General features: G+C 41.3%; 1 pseudogene; it reads right to left on the reverse strand.

Annotated features, from left to right (window-relative positions):
- Positions 1–13833: 13833 nt before the first annotated feature.
- LOC122229089 lies at positions 13834–13943 on the reverse strand (annotated as a pseudogene).
- Between the last annotated feature and the right edge of the window lie 5935 nt (positions 13944–19878).

Here is a 19878-nt window from a genome sequence, read left to right on the forward strand (position 1 = left end):
AGTCACTAGTAAAAGGAACCCCAACATATACACATGTTCCTGCTTCAACAGTTTTTAGCTGCTCTTGAATTTAACCGTGGTTTGTTAGTTTGTTTGTTTTTAACATGCCTTGACATCTATTGTCCCTTCTGCTCCTGAAATTATCATGTTCTTCCTCCTCTTGTGGGGATTTTTATTTTAACCTCTTGTGGCAGGTTGAAAATTTATTTAAGTAATCATAAGCTCCCAACATATCCACCTGTATTATCCACAGAATGACATAGGCTGTGGACTTCCTAATCACAGGCTGTTTGAGTGCCATTCTCACATTGTTTGTTACTGGATACTTGTCAATCGTATTTCTGTGAGCAAAGCACTGATTTGCCCTTTGTTGTTTTAAAGGATGTTTATGCGGCAAAAAGCCTTCAAAGTGAGAGGTAGCAGGAATACTCATTGACCATTACAGAAAGATTCTGGGCTCAGGGTTCATCTCCTGTAACTCAGCACTGCACAGGGTGATGTCATCTGGCATATTCCCCTCACCCTGTGAGAACTGGGACTGAGGAGCTGATAAAATGCCAATGCTCTGGCTGTCGCTATTGCTGTAATAAGCTCCTTCATCTCTGACCTAGGAATCTTGTTGTTGTTGTTGTTGTTGTTGTTGTTTTCCTAGCATCCATGAAACTGTGGCATGTTAACTTACTGGTTTGCAAGTCGGGTAAATGTCAGACCCTTCACAGTTCTTGACAGTTTTGGCAATGATGGTGGGTGCTGATATAAAAGACACGGCCTTCTGGAAGGGAACGGATGAGTGCCTCACAGGCCAATTAACAGGATTTGAGGGAAGTCCATGGGAATCACTAGTGAATGGACTACATTTTGTGGCCAACTAGGAAATAGATGTTTGTTTATTTTACTTTGTTGCCTGATAATGACAAGGAATTAGAAAGGTGGTTGCAGGCTGAATATCAGGAAGTAGTTTCAGAGATAGTTGCCTAAGTGCCTTGATTGTTGCTACCTTTCCCCTGGATGGGGGAACTTCCTTACCAACCGAGGGGTCAACACTGAATGTGTAACAGCCAGTGCTAAGATTTATCCTGGGTGGGCAGAAGTTTCCACCCCCATCCAGGCAAGTTACACAGACACGTATCCACAAAGAGCATGAAAGGAAGGATATTCGCTACCACCGCGGGCAAAAACCAGATGGGTCATTAGAGCTTCCACTGGTCACATGGGGATGAGGGGGTGGGGTTTATAACGGTTATCAAGGAAGAATGCAACAACTGTGCTTTCTTATACCTCAAAGCCTCCTGTAATCTATAATGCTAATTTTAGATCCATTTGGAGATGACAGTAAAAGGTCTCAGAATTTTTTTTGCAGTGAATCCTGGCTACTATAAAGGAATACTGGCCTTCTTTGGGAGATTTTTTCTGAGACAGAAAAACTCTTGTTTTGAAATGGTTTGAAAAACCATTTATGAGGCACTGACTAGGGTCCAGGCTCTTACTTCTCTGGATTGGGTTTATAATGTTAATTATAACATTATAATGAAAGAGAAAGAGAAAGAGAAAATGATCTCTCTCTACCCTCTCTGACCTCAACCACATTAAGGAGAAACCATTAGAGGTAGGGGCTGACGTTTCCCTTCCTATCTCCAAGGAGGATTAAAGGCCATACACATCCATTTCGGTAAGCTGGGGAGTCCTGGAGTGAAGTAAAACTTTTATGACTCTATTGGTACAGAAGCCCAATTCACTATCCTACCTGCAAGAGTGGAAGGAAAAGGCATGCAGATTCACCTAATGGAGTTGGGCAGGGTTTATAGTGGGGAAAGGAAGCTAGCCTGACTTTGTGGGTGCTGCCTTTTTAGCCAATTCAATGTACTGTTGTTGCTGTTTCTACATCTTTTTTTTGTTGTTAATGTTTCTTTTTGAGAGACAGAGAGAGACATGGCATGAGTAGGGGAGGGGCAGAGAGGGAGACACAGAATCCGAAGCAGGCTCCAGGCTCTGAGCTGTCAGCGCAGAGCCCGACACGGGGCTCGAACTCATGGAGTGTGAGATCATGACCAGTTGGACGCTCAGCTGACTGAGCCACCCAGGCGCCCCGCTGCTTCTACATCTTAATGTCAATGAGAATTGATGCTTATACTTCTCTGTTCCATAAGTATCAGAGAGGATTCTCCTCAGTTGAGAAGAGGTGCATGTAGAGAATGTTAAGATGACACACAAGCCTTTATAGTGATGCCTAGGGGATTTAGGTACTCCCAGAGGGGCACTAAAAACATATTGGAGACTGACCTACAAGTGCCAGTGGTAAGATGTGCCATTAGTCTGTAAAATGGATCCAGTGGCAGTCACAATGTTTGGCACAGGTGGTGTAATGGGGGCAACAACTGAATTCAGTTGCCAGGATGTATGTATTTAGTGAGCACCTCTACCCTCTAACATCCAAAGCTTTCCTTACGTGATGTCCCGTCAATTGGCAAATCAGAAGCCTCAGTTCAACCACTGTGACTACAGTATTATCATATGTCTCTTAGAGGTGGCTGATAAACCCTGAAAAAATTCAGGGGCCTGCTGACCAAGTAGTTTCTTGAAGCTATGTGGGTGGATTCACAACATTCAATTTTTCTGTCAGTCAAGGAAAAACTGCCATCTCTTTGACAAGCTGCCACCAAAAGGATGCCCATGTTGGATACTTCGAGTACTGGAGACAGTGAATGCCTCATTTGGGGATTCTATTTGGCTCTTCATATGGGTTCACTTGCAAATCAACATCCTTTGAGTGGAGCCCAAATGACTAGACTGCATTGGAAGCTATCCAGAAAGTTACAACATAAAGTGTTATAACTTTAACCCATAACTTTAAAGACACCTCTGAGCTAGAAGTCTCTGTGCCTGATGATTTTGTTGATTAGAGCCTCTAGCACAGGGAGGCAGCCTCCACCCAGAGATGCCCCTTTGGGATTTTAGATTCATTACCTTCATGATACAACGATCAGGAAAATTCCTTTGACAAATACCTATTAGCTTGCTAAAACTGAACACCTGACCCACGGAAGCCTTACAACTCTCTGATGTGATATTCCTATTTTTGGGTGAGTCACCTCAGATTCAGGCCCAACAAGCTTCACTTGTCAAGTGAAAATGGTATATTCAAGAACACAGCCAGCTTGGCCTCAGCAGCTTCTAGACTTTACATATAACAATGGTACCTATTCTTTGGGGGAAAACTGTTCCCCACTATGCCAACTAAGGCAAAGTCACTGGCTCTATAGGGCCCTTAATTTACAGCAGTTTCCCTAAATGCCTGAGCCTCACTATTCCAATAGGCTGAAACTTGGTGTAATTCATAGGGCTGCTATGGTTGTTCAAGTTCAGTGCCAATGATGCAAGCCCAAAATAAAGGAAGTTGCTCTAGTCATTGGGCTGAAATCAAGGCTGTTCTCATAGCAATGGGCAATACTGTCCTTGAAGAACTTTGATATACATATTTTTTTACTGACTCTTGGGCCATTGTCAATGGTCTAGCTATTTGATCTGCCTCTTAGAAACTAAAGACTGACAGATTAAAGACACCCCTCTTTGGGGCTATAAACTGTGTGAATAAACTGTGGCTGCTGATAGAACTGTCTGGATTAAGCCCAGGCTAAGAATCTGTTCTCTGCTGAGACTGACTGGACTCAAGTCACTGACTAAGCTAAGCCTGCACTGCCCAGATTTCTACCATCCATGCCTGGATCCATCCCCATAGTAGATATGGAAACACATCTACCATCACAGACTGGGCATAAAGTAAAGGCCTCTATGTTTCTGATGCAGAGGCTACAGCTGCATGCCAGACTTGGAGCTCCTGCCAAAGTTGACTCATTTGTCTTGTAATGAGGGAGGACACATCACCCGGGGCATCGACTCCACCCACTCCTAGTAGACTGACTGCTTTTGGCCTTTCATTCCCTCTCAGCGTTACCCACGGGACCTCACTTCTATTGATACTTTTTCAGGTGATGGTGTTTTTGTTCTAGTCCGGTCAACCAATTCTAGCCACACTGCTGTTACCCTTGAAACTAATCCATGTCAAGTTTGTGGCTGTCTGGACCATTTGCAGTCTGACAATGGTGTGTCTTCTATCACAAGCCATTCAACAATGAGCTGACAGTCAAGGCATTTGATGGACCTTCCATGCTCCCTGCCTTTCTGCATCTGAAAGCCATCCTGCATCCTGAGCACTGGAATGGCCTCCTCAGTAACTGGCTCAATATTACCTCCATCTCTACCTCCCTCATCCCCTCCTCGTCCACACACATTAGTAAGACAATCTGATCACTGAATGTAATCTCCCCAGAAGGGGATCATTTTCTCTCAGCTGCTTCCTGGGTAATGATTAGCATGCAAGGGGTAGGAAGTTATATAGTCCTAACTAGAAAACTCAAGACTCTACTCTTGCCATTCCCAGTTAAGATACTTTTACTTTTCTCCTCATGGCAACCTCAGGCTAGCCTGGTCGGTTCACCTACTATTGCTGTAAATAATAAACCGTCTTCTGTCTCTGATTTCTTATTTTCTTATTTCTTCCGCTAGAATAAACGAAATTATACGAGGCTAACTTGTTAGCTTGCAAGTAGGGTACAACATCAGACTTTTCATAGTCCTTGACACTATCCTACACTGAACAGCAGTCTGGATTGTAAAACACTCACAGCATACAGCTCTAAAGAAATGATGCTTGCTTTTTACCTTTCTGCCTAGTGTTGTCAAACTGAGGGTGATGACTCTGTTACATGCTCTTACGGACTCAGCAAGATTATGCTAAGAACGTTTTGACAAAAAACTGGGAATGAGTAGGATCCAGGCACTATTTGTTTCCTTTGTATTACCATGCAGAACAAGAACCTGTGGATTTTCTTTGCCAGTTGCCATCACACTTACAGGGTCCAGGGTGTGATTATCTACATGAGAGTGTGCTTCCTAATGACCTTTCCTCCGTGGTGACAATGTGTACAACAAAGACTCTCATTACAGTAACGATGGTATGCAGCTCAAATCAGGGTTGCCTAACTGAAATTTTAATATCATTGCTGATAGCCATGAATATGTTTAAAGAACTTGTTGTGAAAGCTCCTCATATGTTTACTAGTATGATTCAGCCTCCATGCTGTGAGATTACAGTTCAGGAGGTTCCTGATACAGTAGGGATAATGCTAGCTCGCACCGTGTGAGCGTGTGTGCGCGCGTGCGTGCATGTGCACATAGGCTGCCCTTCAGAACATATTAATTCCTCAAACCCAGGAAAAGTGAAGGAGCTTTTTTCTCACTTGCTAAGAAAGGCTTCTGCGGTTATCATAAAGCACAACCTCAGAAGGTCTTTGTTTATATCAGTCAGTGCGTAACAGTTCTGACACACAGTGCTTCACATGTTTTCACACGTGTGTGTGATTGTTGACGCTCACGGAAACCTCATGAAGCTTGAGGGCCCTGGAGACTGAAGATGGCTCAGCGATATCCCTGGAAATGGTCATGGGCAACTGGACTAGGGTACATTAGTGCTGTTGGGGAGTTTGTGGATGATTCAATAAACACTTATTGAATGTTTGAATTCTTGAACCCTACTATCTGCAGGTATTGTAGGAGACACTAAGAAAACACAGATGCTAAAACATTTGCCCATGAAAGGCTGTCCATCTAGTGGAGGCACCATTAAATGGTCTGTAAACCAATAACCATTCTTACATGTGAATGTGCATACAAGATACTAAATGGGAATAAAGAGGTGGAAATGATTAACTCTGCCTGGGATTGAACGAGAAAATTGAGAGTGTAAAGTGGTTTTGAGGTCCGGTACTGTGTTCGGGAGTGTTACATTTAACTTTGCATTCTGTGCACCATGAGGCTTAGACCTCCTCAGAGGTGCAGGCAGGAAGGTGAGCTCTGGAGTCACACAGCCCTGGGTTTGAATTTCAGCTCAACTATTAACAACCACTTATTAGTTCTGTGACTAGGAAATTAACTTCTGTCAAATCTGGTATCTTTATTGTTAAAGTAGGAATGCTTATATCACTATACTGAATTATGAGGATCGGAGGAAATAACCAATCTAGGAACATCTGGGTGGCTCAGTCGGTTAAGCGTCTAACTCTTGATCTCAGCTCAGGTCTTGATCTCAGGATCATGAGATCTCAGGGGTGTGTCTGGATGGCTCAGTCAGTTAAGCGTCCGACTTTGGCTCAGGTCATGATCTCCTCAGTCCATAGGTTTGAGCCCCGCGCCGGGCTCTGTGCTGACAGTTCAGAGCCTGGAGCCTGCTTTGGATTCTGGGTCTCCCTCTCTCTCTGCCCCTCACCTGCTCACACTCTGTGTCTTTCTCTGTCTCAAAAATAAACAAATGTTCTTTAAAGAAAGGAAATGACCAATCTAATGCGTACACAAAGTAAGTGCTCCATACATGTTAGTCCCTCTTCCCTCTTACCATTCACCCCTTATTCCTGTACTAAGTGATGTAGAAAAGCCAAATTACCAGCTTACTGGGAGTCATCATTTGGTCATTCTTTCAGGGATTTGTGGCAGAGGCCAGAGTATTTTGCAGTTTGAAAGCCAAATAATTGAGTGAGTATAAGGAGAGGGGAAACAACAAGAATGCTTTTTGCTGGTTATTTTACATAATTCTCTTTTTTAATCTTCAAAAAACCCTGTAAGGGAGGTCATGTTTTCCCCATATTGGAGATAATTTTATTACCTACTATAATATTTAGTATTATTTAATTCATTTTGTTTTGTGTGTGTATTACCCTTCATAACCTTGAGATAGGTGTGTTTTTTTGTTGTTGTTGTTGTTATTTTTAATTAGTAAGGGTCCCAAATTCAGGTACACTTCAAACAGATGAGAATAGTTGGCTACTGCCATCCAGTATTGATGGAATAAGGCCTCGTGTATACATGTGCTCAATTAACCGAGAGCTTGGTATATTTTCCATATACATATAGTATACACATAATTCCTCATTAAGAGTAAATGTAAAGTTTCTTTTTTTTTTTAAGTTTATTTATTTATTTTGAGAGTGGGATGGGACAGAGAGAGAGAGGGAGAGAGAGAATCTCAAGGAGGCTCTGCACTGTCACCGTGGAGTCAGACACAGGGCTTGAACTCACGAACCGTCAAATCATGACCTGGGCCAAAATCAAGAGTCAGATGCTTAACTGGCTGAGCCACCCAGGTGCCGCTAAAGGTTCTTTTAAACAACGGGTAAAGAAAACAAATTTATATTATCTTTTGGTTTCTTTTTTATCAACATATCACAGCCTTAAAGTTATACAGAGCTCATGATTGGAATGTTCCTTTATCTCTCACCCTGAATCTTAGCTGGAAGTCAGAGCTCTCCCCAAGGGTTGGATATGGCTCTAGGGCTTTGGTGTAGATTTACCGTATCAAAATAATTTTTCTCCCAGTCAGCTATGCTTTCTTCCTACATCAGACCAGAGGGCACTGAAGGGAAGACATTAGCTTATCTTTTTAAAACTTCTGATCAGCCCCAAGACATCTGCCTTGCCCTAGCTTCTCTGTTATCAATGCTTCTGTTGGCTTTCCCAAAGCTCCTCATATTACTGAGGGTATGAAATAAGTAGTTCTAACCAAAGACTCTAAAATACAGCATAGTTCTAAAAAGAAAGTTTATTTTTCTCATGTGATATAGACTAAAGCAGACCACTGGGGCCAGCCAGAGGGCTGTTCCATGAGGTCATTCAGGGAAGTCTGTCTCTCCATCTTGTTGCTCTACCATGCCCTGGGGTTATATTCTCATGCCCTGGGCTTAAAGCTGGTTGATCCATGTCTGAGTTTCAGCCAGAGAGAAGAGTAAGAAAGTCTTACCAAGTGGCTGTGTCCTTAAGGAGATAATTTAGACAGTGCATACATTAGTTCATTTCTCAATGGCCTGAATTTAGTCACAAGGTCACCCCTAATACCAAGGAAAGCTGAGAAATGTAGTTTATAAACTAATGGCCATGAGCCTAGCTAGAAATCAAGGAGCTCTATTACAAAACAGAGGAGAAAGGATCCTGAGAAACAGTCTCATGCACACTCCATAAGAGAAAAGTTGGAAGAGATGAGTAGATAGGTAATAGAAGAGCAGAACCTCCCCCCGTCCCCCCTTTTTGGGGGGAAGTCCCCAGTCAGGAAGCATTCTTCCATTTTAAAGTGTTTAGTATGTCTCTCCCACTATCATCCCTCTGTGGCAGCTCCTAGCTGCATCCTCTACAGTAAGCACCCTGACTGGCCTCCCTGTCTCTCCCCTCGCCTCCTGCAAATCCACCATTAACTCAAGTCAGCAGAATCTCTAACAGCTGCAAACTAGACAACATCACTTCTCTACTTAGAACTCACCACAAACCTCTCCTCGCAATGACAATCAAATCTAAGTTCTGGACTGTGGCCTGGAATGCTGCCCTCCTGTCTTCTGCTTGTTTCTTTTCCTTCTCTGTACTCTGCCACTGTCTTGGTTGTTGTTCTTCCTTGAATATACTAAAATTGTCCTCATCTTGGTTCTTTCCCTTATGCTATTCCTTCTGCTCAAGAGACCAGATCTTTACAAAGTTGTCTCTTTCTAATATTCGGGCTTCAACCCCAAGGTGACCACTTTAGTGAGGTCTTCCATGAACATGCCAGCCAAAGCTCCCTCACCTCTCAGTCACCATCAGTCACAGAACCCAAAATATTTCCTTCATCACCTGCATCACCACCACTATCATTTTATTATTTAATTACATGTTTATAGTATATAAGCTTTTGGAGATAGGATACGGTTCACCACCGTGAACAGCTATTAGCAGGCACCATGGCCCTATGAACATATAGCAGGCAGTCTGTAATTATCTGTTAGCTGACAGGCTGGATCTTTGTAAAACAGTAAAATGATTTATCTCATAGCTATTAGTACAGGTCCTTGAACAGTGTAGGTATTCAATAAATTTTTATTAAATGAATAGAACTAGCTACAAATCCAGTGCTTCAGAGAGATAAGGAGTGCCGTTTGAAAAGGCTTTTACATAAGTATTTTGTTTTTAGTTAATACTTTCCTAAACATTAAAGAATTCAATAAGCGTTGTAAAATATATAGGCAAGTATAAAGAAAAGTCTTACCACTGAAAGCAAATCATTGTTAACATTTTGGTAAATACTCACCTAGACTTTCTTCCTATATGCTCACACTCATACAATTGTAAAAATTGGTATTATACCATCTACAGGCATACCTTGTTTTTTGCTCTACTGCACTTCTCACATACTGCATTTTTGTGTTTAAAAAAATTTTTTTTAAATGTTTATTCATTTTTGAGAGAGAGAGACACACACACACAGCACAAGTGGGGGAGGAGCAGACGGAGAGGGAGACACAGAATCCGAAGCAGGCTCCAGGCTCTGAGCTGCCAGCACAGGGCCCGACGCGGAGCTCAAACTCACAAGCTGTGAGATCATGACCTGAGCTGAAGTCGGACGCTTAACCGACTGAGCCACCCAGACTCCCCTCCACAGATATTACATTTTTCACAAACTGAAGGTTTGAGGCAACCCTGCACTGGGCAAATCTATTGGTACCACTTTTCCAATAGCATTTGTTCGCTTCGTGTCTGTGTCACATCTTGGTAACTCTTGCAATATTTCACACTTTTTCATTAAATATAACAAATATGGTGATCTGTGATCAGTGATCTTTGATGTTACTATTATAGTTGTTTTTGGGCACCACAAACTGTGCCCATATAATGATGAACTTGATTGATGACTGCTGTGTGTATTTGACTGTTCCACCGACCTGCTGTTCCCCTGTCTCTCTCCCTCTCCTCAGGCGCCCCACCCCCACTCCCTGAGACATAACAATATTGAAATTAGACCAGTGAATAACCCTACAATGGCCTCTAAATGTTTAGTTGAAAAGAAGAGTTGTAAGTCTTTCACTTTAAATCAAAATCTAGAAATGATTAAGCTTAGTGAGGAAGTCACAGCAAAAGCTGAGACAGGCTGAGAGCCAGGCCTCTTGTGTCAGCTCCCCAAGTTGTGAATGCAAAGGAAAAGATCTAGAAGGAAATTAAAAGTGCTACTCCAGTGAGCACACAGATGATAAGAAAGTGAAACAGTTTTATTGTTCGTATGGAGAAAGTTTTAGTGGTCTGGATAGAAAGAAGATCAAACCAGCCACAACATTCCCTTAAGCAAAACCTAATCCAGAATAAGGCCCTAACTCTTTTCAATTCTGTGAAGGTTGAGAGAGGTGAGGAGGCTACAGAAGAAAAGTTTGAAACTAGCAGAGATTGGTTCATGTGGTTTAAGGAAAGAAGCTGTCTCCATAACATAAAAGTGCAGGGTGAAGCAGTAAGCACTGATTGTAGAAGCTGCAGCAAGTTCTCCAGAAGATCTTGCTGAGGAAATTGGTGAAGGTGGTTACACTAAGTGATAGATTTTCTGTGTAAATGAAACAGCCTTATACTGGAAGAAGATGCCATCTAGGACTTTAACGGCTAGAGAGGAGAAGTCAATGTCTGTGTTCAAACCTTCAAAAGATAGGCTGACTCTCTTTTAGGGGCTAATGCAGCTGGTGACTTTAAGTTGAAGTCAATCCTCATTGACCATTCTGAAGATCCTAGGGCCCTTAAGAATTATGCTAAATCTACTCTATCTGTACTCTATAAATGGAACAACAGAGCCTGGACAGCACATTTATTTACAACATAATATACTGAATATTTTAAGCCTACTACTGAGACATACAGCTCAGAAAAAAAGACTCCCTTCCAAATAATTCTGCTCATGGACAATGTACCTGCTAAGCCAAGAGCCCTGATGGAGATGTACAGTGAGATTAATGTTTTCATGCCCACTAACACAACATCCATTCTGCAGCCCATGGGTCAAGGAGTAATTTTGACTTTCAAGTCTTATTATTTAAGAAATACATTTCATAAGGTTATAGGTGCCTTAGATAGTAATTCCTCTGATGGATCTGGGCAGAGTAAATTGAAAACTTTCTGGAAAGGATTCACCATTCTAGATGCCAGTAAGAACATTCATGATTCATGGGAGAAGTCAAAACATCAACATTCACAGGAGTTTGGAAGAAGTTGATTCCAACCCACATGGATGACCTTGAGGGATTCAAGACTTCAGTTGAGGAAGTAACTGCAGATGTGGTGGAAATAGCAAGAGAACTAGAATTAGAAGTGGAGCCTAAAGACGTTACTGAATTGCTACCAATCTCATGATGAAACTTTAATGGATGAGGAATTGCTTCTTATGGATGAACAAAGAAAGTAGTTTCTTGAGATGAAATAGACTCCTGATGAGGATGCTATAAAGATAGTTGAAATGGCAATAAAAGATTTAGAATACTCCATAAACTTACTTGATAAAGCAGCAGTAGAGTTTGAGAGGAATAACTCCAATCTGGAAGGAAGTTCTGTGGGTAAAATGCTATGGCATCACATGCTACAGAGAAATTGTTCATGAAAGGAAGAGTCAATCAATGCATCAAACTTCACTGTTGTCTTATTTTAAAAGATTTCCACAGTTACCCCAACCTTCAGCAACCACTATCTTCATCAGTCAATCAGTCAGCAGCCATCAACATCCAGGCAAGAACTCCCAACAGCAAAAAAAAAAAAAAAAAAAAAAAATTAGGACCCACTGAAGGCACACATGATGGAATGGTTAGCATTTTCTAGTGATAAACTATTTCTTAATTATATACAATGTTTTTTTTTCAATATATGAAATTTATTGTCAAATTGGTTTCCATACAACACCCAGTGCTCATCCCAAAAGGTGCCTTCCTCAATACCTATCACCCACCCTCCCCTCCCTCCCACCCCCCATCAACCCTAAGTTTGTTCTCAGTTTTTAAGAGTCTCTTATGCTTTGGCTCTCTCCCACTCTAACCTCTTTTTTTTTTTCCTTCCCCTCCCCCATGGGTTTCTGTTAAGTTTCTCAGGATCCACATAGGAGTGAAAACATATGGTATCTGTCTTTCTCTGTATGGTTTATTTCACTTAGCATCACACTTTCCAGTTCCATCCACGTTGCTACAAAGGGCCATATTTCGTTCTTTCTCATTGCCCTGTAGTACTCCATTGTGTATATAAACCACAATTTCTTTATCCATTCATCAGTTGATGGACATTTAGGCTCTTTCCATCATTTGGCTATTGTTGAGAGTGCTGCTATAAACATTGGGGTACAAGTGCCCCTATGCATCAGTACTCCTGTATCCCTTGGGTCAATTCCTAGCAGTGCTATTGCTGGGTCATAGGGTAGGTCTATTTTTAATTTTCTGAGGAACCTCCACACTGTTTTCCAGAGCAGCTGCACCAATTTGCATTCCCACCAACAGTGCAAGAGGGTTCCCATTTCTCCACATCCTCGCCAGCATCTATAGTCCCCTGATTTGTTCATTTTGGCCACTCTGACTGGCGTGAGGTGATATCTGAGTGTGGTTTTGATTTGTATTTCCCTGATGAGGAGCAACGTTGAGCATCTTTTCATGTGCCTGTTGGCCATCCAGATGTCTTCTTTAGAGAAGTGTCTATTCATGTTTTCTGCCCATTTCTTCACTGGGTTATTTGTTTTTCGGGTGTGGAGTTTGGTGAGCTCTTTATAGATTTTGGATACTAGCCCTTTGTCTGATATGTCATTTGCAAATATCTTTTCCCATTCCGTTGGTTGCCTTTTAGTTTTGTTGGTTGTTTCCTTTGCTGTGCAGAAGCTTTTTATCTTCATAAGGTCCCAGTAATTCATTTTTGCTTTTAATTCCCTTGCCTTTGGGGATGTGTCAAGTAAGAGATTGCTACGGCTAAGGTCAGAGAGGTCTTTTCCTGCTTTCTCCTCTAGGGTTTTGATGGTTTCCTGTCTCACATTCAGGTCCTTTATCCATTTTGAGTTTATTTTTGTGAATGGTGTGAGAAAGTGGTCTAGTTTCAACCTTCTGCATGTTGCTGTCCAGTTCTCCCAGCACCATTTGTTAAAGAGACTGTCTTTTTTCCATTGGATGTTCTTTCCTGCTTTGTCAAAGATTAGTTGGCCATACGTTTGTGGGTCTAGTTCTGAGGTTTCTATTCTATTCCATTGGTCTATGTGTCTGTTTTTGTGCCAATACCATGCTGTCTTGATGACTACAGCTTTGCAGTAGAGGCTAAAGTCTGGGATTGTGATGCCTCCTGCTTTGGTCTTCTTCAAAATTACTTTGGGTATTCGGGGCCTTTTGTGGTTTCATATGAATTTTAGGATTGCTTGTTCTAGTTTCGAGAAGAATACTGGTGCAATTTTGATTGGGATTGGATTGAATGTGTAGATAGCTTTGTATACAATGTTTTTTAAGAGATGCTGCTATTGCACAGAGACCACAGTATAGTGTAAATGTAACTTGTATATACGCTGGGAAACCAAAAAATTCATTTGACTTGCTTTATTGCAATATTTGCTTCATTGAATCATCTGGAACCAAACTCACATGTATGCCTATATGCAGTTTATTTACTTATTTATTTTTTAGGTATGAGATGTATTTATTTTTATTTTTTTATTCCAGTATAATTAACATACAGTGTTATATTAGTGTCAGGTGTACAATGTAATGATTCAACAAGTCTACACATTTCTCATCATGTGCTCATCAAGGTAAGTATATTCTTAATCCCCTTTATCTATTTCACCCATCCCCTTACCCACCTCCCCTCTGGTAACCACTAATTTGTTCTTTGCATTTAATAATCTAGGTTTTTTGTTTTGTTTTGTCTCTATGTGCAGTTTAAATAGAAAACTTGCCAAGTATACTCACAAGGAATGTTTGATTAATTGATTGATTAATTTTATGTCAGACGAGTAATATGCTGAGGTAGTAACAAAGTTTAAGAGAGACTCATGTCACACAAGAGCATGATGACCCAATCAAAGTTCCAAAATAATGCTTATTTTAAAGTATGAGGGCAAACATTAAAATAAATTAGATTGTGTGCTTTAGTTCTATGTTTCAGGTGGTGATTAGAGAAAGCACAGAATAAGTTTTGCATGACACATCTATTAGCTGGCAGACACATGCTCCATGCTAGGGGCTCTCTGCAGAGTATGGGAAAAAAGAATTCTCTAGAAAAGTTTGTCAAGCCTGAGATGCTTCTTATTTTTATTTAGATCTAACTAACTCTTCTTCCCTTCCACAGAAGAGCACTGATTGCTTATGCTTTCATCTTCCCTAGCAAAAGATGGTAAAGTATCAACGGAAGAAAACTATCAAGATTTATTTTTGCCTTTACCACAAACAAGTATGTAATGCAAACTGCCATGATGGAACTGTACAGATATGGCTATGCTATCAAAATGTCAGGGATGCTTTCTTTCCGGAAGGTGGGGGAAAACAACTAGATTTGGAAATCTGGTATACAAATGTATATGAATATACAAATGCCATTTATAGATCCAGATACCCATCCACCCATAAGTATATATAGTTGGCATCAAGTCACTAAGCATAAAGATGTTGTGGGTGTTTACAACTTTTTTAAAAAAGGCATTATTTGCATTAAAAATGTTTTCTAATTTCCAAAATAGTCTATGTGAGGAGTTGGGAAATTTGGGTGAAAAGATAAGAGTGGGGGAAGAAAAGTACTAGAAACAAATTGGACACACATGCATATAAATACCACAGTCTTTTGTGTTTTCAGCCTTTTACATACACAGAAGACGACGTACCTTGTGTTTCCGGTTCTGACTTTGAACAGCAACTGGTATGAGTTGTTCAAGTCACTTCCCTTCCTTAAGCCTTTGTTTCTTCATCACCAAAATAAAACGAGAGAGAGAGACAGAGACAGAGACAGAGACAGAGAGAGAGAAAGCAAGATGTTGGCATTAGTACATCACGTAGCTCCCCTAAGCAGTACAGAATGTCCCCTCCAGCCTAGCATTCTATGATTGTTACTATGAATACATTAATCGTGTTATTTTGCACAGATTAATTATATGGGTTACTGCTAATTTTTTTCTTTTGTCGTTTTGTTTGTTTGAAGGATGCTGGTAGGTGGTTTTGCTAAATGGGGCTTTCTTTACCTGCTTGAAATTTCTTGTGTGGTATCTACCAACATGACTGACGTTTCCAGTTATCTGTCAGTTGCGTCTGCAAGCCTCTGATGCTGGTTGAAGTTTGACTTAGGCCAAAACCCTTTTCAAGTGGGTTTACTGTGGATGGTACTGTTCATAAAAGGGGTGGTTGGTGACTTGTCTCAGGGAGACCATACTGAAGAATACAGTCACTTCAGAGCTTTGGCCAGAGAGACAGGGGACTGGATGAGGAAATGGCAGTGTGCAGTATGGTTTTCAAGAGAGAAAAAGTACTTGCCATAAGTGATCAGTGGTTTGTGAAAATAAAATTATGCTGAAGTCCTGTAAATCTTGTGAATACTAAAGACTTCATCATCATCCACAGAGCAACTCTTGAGAAAGGAAACACACTGCCTGAAAATTTCCTGCTGCCTTGAATAAGGGCTTGGAGGGTAAGAAGAAAAAATGGACATCAACCGAAAGGAATAACACAAAGAATGCTCATGTGTCAGTCACTGCTGAAATAGACAGTTAAAACTTTCATGACAGAAGGAAAACCCTCGTAGAGGTGCCCCATACAGCAGTCGAGAATCCCAGGCTAAGGCTCAGCCACAGTTCTAAAACCTTAGAATAAAATCAACAATCCCTCTAATTGTTTATCACAATGCTTTCTTTAGACATTTTACTTGAGGAGTTGGGGTGGAGCGAAGAATAAGAAAATCCTTTCTGAGCTTGCCTTACATCTAGTTTGAAAGTAGAATTTCTTTACTGGAACTGCTGATCTGTAAGGCCACCAGTTTATGTGGGTTTCAAAGGGCTCTTAGAGTTCAAGTATGGATGTGTTCTGTTTGTGTGCCAGTACTGTGCACATACACACACACACCCGCCCCGTTTATATCTCCAGGCCAGTGTTTCTCAATCTCTGAACTACTGATATTTGGGGTCAGTTAAGTCTTTTTTTTTTTTTTTTTTTAGTGTTCATTTTTGAGAGACATAGAGAGGGGAGGAGGAGGAGCAGAAAGAGAGGGAGACAGAAGCTCTGTGCTGACAACAGACAGCCCAACGGAGGGCTGGAAATCAGGAACTTCGAGATCATGACATGAGCCGAAGTCGGAAGCGTAACCAATTGAGGCACCCGGGTGCCCCTAGTCAGTTAATTGTTTATTCTGAGGCTGTCCTGTGTATTGTAGGATGTTTGTGAGCATGCCTCGGTTCACCTACCAGCAGCCAGTGCTATCTCCCCCTTCTCTTTACCTGCACCCCCATCTCCCCTGACATCCAAAAATATTTCTGAACATTGCCAAATGTCTCCTGGGGGACAAAAATCTCCCTTGGTTGAAAACTTCAGGCTGAGATAAGGATCTCTAGAGAGAGCAAAGGAAGACAGGGTGAGTAACATGAGGCTTTTCTCTAGGATTCAGATACTTATTCTCAGGGCTACTCTATTTATGGAAGTTATTCGAAGATGCTTATAAGTGTTTTTAGGAAGCTGCTGTCATTCCAAACAAGCCAAATATTGCAAATATTATTTTAAACTGTAACTCATAACTGCTTTCTACAGCATGTCTTCATGGATTCAAGCATTTGCCTTGAAGAATGCTGTTGATTCATTTGTTGTTTTCACAACTTGTGTCACCGCTGGCCTTCCCCTTGTAATAGCATCAAGTAGTGCTCTGGTTTTCCCCCAAACTTTGCAAACCACTTTGATACATTGCTGAAGATACATTTTAGCAGACTAACTTTTTTTTTTTTTTTTAACTGCACTTCTCAAAGAACCCACTTCGTCTACTTGCTAGGAGAGAAATTATTTTTAATCTGAATGTAATTGAGGCATAGTTACCCAGATCCACTTTGACATTTTGCCACACAGTCTTAAAATATTTTGCAAGTAGCAAAATTATACTTTGATACAACACTGACCTTACCAAGTAACCTTATGACCGAACCTAATATCTTAAGTAAATGTGACCAGAATTAATATACCTTAATCTGAAGCTTAAGGAATACGCCCTTACTCAGTGTTTATATCTTATCTTGACTTGTATTTTACTTCCAAAGGAGAGGAAAACAGTACAAAGGATGAGGGGTTTTGTGTGTGTGTTTGTTTCTTGGTGGTAGCACTCCAGGACTTTCCTTCCAGAATTTATTTCAACATCATTTATTGAACACTGACTGTGAGCAAGGATTTATGCCAGTTTTTAGCAGATTTTGTTTTTGCAGTAAAATCAGATGTATTTCTTTTAAAATTGTGCTGTGATGAATCTTTTCTCTATTATTTTGATATTAGTGAAGATTAACTATCACAAAAGTAATGTTTTCTCCATCTCTAAATGCAGGACTAAAAAAAGACTAGAAGAGAGGGAATCTACAAAAGGGAGACTGGGTTTTTAAAAAGCCAGACATATAATATTATAAGATTAAAATAGGTGGTGAGAATTCTGTTTCTTATCACTTCGCTATTTGGCATTAAGTGGACAAAAAAACAGACAGTCTCAGGCTAACTTTTTATTTTCTTCTGGATAGACGGCAGGCCCAGAATATCACAGGTTAAACTCTTGAAATGCCTATAATTTCAGATGAGTGAGTTCTGGTAAAAATATACACTTTCTGGCCTATAAATTGTCCATCATGTTTTTCCATATTTGCTACTGTTTTATTATAATATGTTAAATACCAGTAAATAGGAACAGTGTGAATATTACTATTACATTTAAGGATTTTAACTTTAATTCTTACTTGCTTTCAGATTCTGCATCTTTTATGTTAGGTGCCTGGTCTCCAATTTTGTGTTGATTTACTTGGCTGTGTGGGAGTTATGTAAAATTATCCAACTGATATAAGCCAGGTGTTCACAGATCTTTATGCATCAGGGACTACAGTGGAAGCTTTCCAAGAGTAGGTGTCTGTGACCTATATAGCAAGTATGACAAAGATGGCACATGGGCCTATTTGCGGTGTCCCTTAGGCAAGCCGTCCCCTCAAGCTCACTGACCTCCTCCAAGGTCTCCTGCCTCCCGAATCCCAGACCCATTCCCCAATCACTTGGGAGAAATGTCTTTGGCAACAGTCAGCTCTATGGTGCCTTCCTGACCAACATGGAGAGTTTGCAGCAGCACAGCGGCCCCCGCCCTCTCCCATGGCTGAGTGTCATCTTCACACCTCTACATCCTACACCCCTAGCTGGTCTGAATGGTACAAAGCAACTGGAGCCTCAGAAAGTTACTTTTCAGAGGCTCTAACCCCAGCTGCAGATAGCACAGAAAACAATACATTCGCTCTCTTCAACAAAAACTATTATTTTAACATTTATTCATTTTTGAGAGACAGAGACTGAGTGGGGGAGGGGAAGAGAGAGAGAGAGAGAGACACAGAATCCGAAGCAGGCTCCAGGCTCTGAGCTGTCAGCACAGAACCCAATGCAGGGCTCGAACCCATGAGCTGGGAGATCATGACCTGAGCGGAAGTCAGAAGGTTAACTGACTGAGCTGCTCAGGCACCCCAAAAGCTGTTCTTTTAAAAACACTTTCTCTTGTTCTTCTGCTCATTCTTTTCTTTTTATGTTGTTTCTAATTCTTGTTTCTTGGTTATTCTTTTCACAGAGGGAGAAAAGAGAGGTTAAAAAGCAACCAGAAGATACTGGAGAAGGGAAAGAGACTTGCTAGTGGAGGGCTCATGGGGAGGGTTATCAGCATTCATTTTAGAGCAAGACTGGGGCCACTGGAATAGAAATTACTTGCTTACTGTAGGATTGTATGGCAGCAGTCATGGACCCAAGTGGTAGGGACCATAGCAACGTTTCCCTAGCTCTGCAACACAGCCAGCATTCCTGCCCTCCCGCCACAAACACACAAATAAAACCCTGGGCAATTCAAGGGTGCAAGTAGGACTTAGGTAGTGTATTAGTCAAGGTTCTCCAGGGAAACAGAATCCATAGGAGAGACAGAAGGAAGGACAGAAGGTAGGGGACAGAGGGAGGAAGGGAGGAGAAAAAAACCAAAGATACAGAGAGAAAGGGAGACAGACAAGAGAGAAAAGAGATGTACTTATTTTAAGGAATTTGCTCACATAATTGTGAGGCAATTTGTAGGGCAGACTGGCAGGCTAGAAATTTGGTCACAAGTTGATGTTGCAGTCTTGAGTCTGAATTCTGCAGGGCAGAGGGCTGGAAACTTGGGCAGTGTCTCTATATTGTAGTGTTGAGGAGTATTCCTTCTTGGGAAATCTGTCTTTGCTCTTAAGGTGTTCAAATGATTCCATGAGGCCACCCACATTATGGAGGATAACTGCTTTACCCAAACTCTGATTTAAAAGTTAATCACATTAAAAGCAAAGCAAACAAACAAAAAAAACCCAAAAAACAAAAAACAAAACCTGTACATAAACATCTAGATTAGTGTTTGACCAAAAGACTGGGCACCACAGCCTAGGCAAACTGACACATAAAGGTAACCACCACAAGCAGTGTGGAATCCAGAGAGTGCCCCCAAATCATCAAAAATCCACCCCTCCCCAGCTTCCTTGGTGAAGGTCTCCACTGACCCATCTTCCAGTCATGCTCCATGAACAAACACTGTGGCTAAGGGAATGCAGTTCCCTGGCTAGGGCTGAGAATGGGGGGAGAGGTTGCTGTGTTACAGAAGGGATGTTGAGAGGGCATCAGGAGCTGTTCAATCAGAGGGATCCCACCCACCAGAAGTAAGGGACAGGGGAGTGTCATTTTGGGAAGGAAAAGAAAACATTTTGTGCATATAGACCTTGAGTACTTAAAAGGTGGGAAACAGAAGGGAGAGAGGAGAGACCCTTTGGGAGAAAAGAAGGGCTCTTGC

Source organism: Panthera leo, chromosome C1, assembly GCF_018350215.1.
Source record: "Panthera leo isolate Ple1 chromosome C1, P.leo_Ple1_pat1.1, whole genome shotgun sequence".
Lineage (NCBI taxonomy): Eukaryota > Metazoa > Chordata > Mammalia > Carnivora > Felidae > Panthera > Panthera leo.